Source organism: Morone saxatilis, unplaced genomic scaffold (assembly GCF_004916995.1).
Source record: "Morone saxatilis isolate NCDOM2014 unplaced genomic scaffold, NCSU_SB_2.0 Contig19, whole genome shotgun sequence".
Taxonomy (NCBI): Eukaryota; Metazoa; Chordata; class Actinopteri; family Moronidae; genus Morone; species Morone saxatilis.
Window position 1 is genome coordinate 25,146,877 of NW_023339751.1, and position 2,423 is coordinate 25,149,299.

Consider the following 2,423-nt stretch of genomic DNA (forward strand, 5'->3'; position numbering starts at 1 on the left):
GAGATGGGTGTCAGCAGTAGGTTGGGGGGTGGGGATGACAAGGTTGATACAGAGAGGTGTCTGCTGCAGGAGGTGGTAGGGGGCTGTGGGAGCTGTGAGGATGTCCTGGGGGTGGGAGGTGTGAAATAGTCCGTGGTGAATGTCAGCAGGGGGGTGGTGTTCCAATCCTTTCAAGTGAAATCCTTTCAAGTGAAATGCAGCCACACTAGATAATTTAGCTCAGCATTTAATCATGTTTATGGTAGCAATTAGCTGACGGTAGGCTACCTGCTGCCAGAGCCATGTAGTGAGTTGTCTAATGTTAACTAGTGATAGCACATGTGCAGTGATGCCTCTGTTGGGCTACTATCTCAATAGAAAGCTCTGGTACCAAAACAAGGCACCGACATCTACACTGTGATTCGGTTCAGTAGGTGTCGGACATGTAGTAGCTAGTGCTATATTGGCATCATGTTCAACATGGTGGCCTCTGACCCGCTCTCTGTAGATAAAAACAGCTCATTCTAAGGTAGCGAATACAAAATTATCCTTATTTCCTGGTCATTATACATTAACGAAAAGGGGATGAATGATGGAGTTGCAACTACTGCAACTACACCGCTAAATCGCAGTAAATCCTACAGACTGGAGCTTTAAAGAGAAAATTAGACACCAGTTGGGGGAAGACATTGCATGACTTTATTCTGCTCTCTCTAGAGCAATGCTCAGAAAATGTCAAATATTCCCTCCCTGAAAAATAAACAGGTTTGTTCACAAATGTCAAGTGATATATGCATACATAATATATGACAGTACAGACATTACATGAAACATTAGAGCAAAACTGCTGACTCTGGTCCATAGCCAGATTATTCACTTTATATAGAACACATGCTCACCCTTTCCCCATCATTACCCAACTACAAATTCACACTCAATTGTACACTTATTGTCTTAGAATGATTGTATAATGTATATACAAGTGGTTGCAGTTCAGCATGTTGTGCATGTGGCTTCTTCACATTGTGCTCCTGTAGGATTCCACTGCCATTATGTTTGCTGTATAAAATAAAACAGGAAGCTTCCTTTACAGAGGAATGCTAATAGTGGATATTGCTGTAATGCTGGAGCCAGATGTGCAAGCAATTTGCTAAATGGCTAATTAGGTAGACTACACAAACTCATTGCAGCAAGATGGGTTAACAGTTTGAAAAAAATGTTTTATACTTGATCATGATCATTCACCTATGTCATTTGATAAGAACTTACTGGTGGAAGCACAGTTGCATCAGAGAAGTCTAGGCACCATCTTTGATGTGGTTATCAGAGAGATTTTCATTAAAATGGCTGCAGGTTCCTGTCACTGTATTCACATTATCCCTGAAAAACAGCTTTTGTGTGCAGCTCCTCTATTATTGTGTACTGAAAGTAATTTTCTTTTGTAATTTAAACCCCAAGCTGTGGGAGCCTGTCAGTGGATGAGGCAGGGCTCCCCATTGCCGGAGGAAAGTAAAATACCACGTCAGACTAGTAGATCCAGCAACTCCAGCTATGTATTACGCAGTTTGCCACAAATTTCAGAGCAACAGCAGTTTTTCAAAGGCCCCTTAACTTTCTGAAAAACATTGCATGTGCCTCCGGGTCCTTGCATGCACCAGTACGAAATACGAATTCTGAGGCGAGGCAGGCAATCGCAAAACTGATTACCAGTTTATCGTGTTTCAAAAAAATAGAAGCCGTTCAATGCGTACTCCAGTTTGATTGCTCTTCAACAGAAGAACGGGAATGACCCTGATTATACATGACAAGTAACTTTAGTCTTTTTTGGTATTTGATAACTTCTAATAAATAAAACTTTTTGTAAAGGGGCAAGTAAAAATTTACTTCAAGCAAGTAGATATCTGACCTACTTGCCCGAACATGCAAGCGAAAAAAAAGGCTAATGCTCGAATTGTGATTAAAGATAAAGTTAAAGAGTAACTTAAAACCGAAGACTCAGTAGTGCTCTAAGGGGCCGTCCTCACGAATACGTTTTTTTCGAATCCGGATAAATACTTTATCTTATCGGCCTCGCGTCCAGATGGATACGACGTTTTCGGGGTGTGAAAACGGTGTTTTTTGAAAACAGGTCCCAGAGTGGGAAAATCCGAAAACGCTAGATTGCCCGGAGTCGTCTGGACGGCGAATACGGATTTTTCCCGAAACTATGACTTATTAGCCCTGCCTTTCTAGCCTTTAACCTCAGCCGCCGCCGCTAGACACGTCATAACAACAACAACAATGGTGGACTACAGGCTTGTGCACAGTGCGTGACCTTTATACGCATCGTGGCTTCTTTTTCGGTTTTAGTGTATTGGTGTGGCGGCGTCACAGCGCCACATACAGGCCTGGCATCTGTACTACAGCGTTTTGGGTTGCGTTTTTGGATTTTCGAAACGACAGCG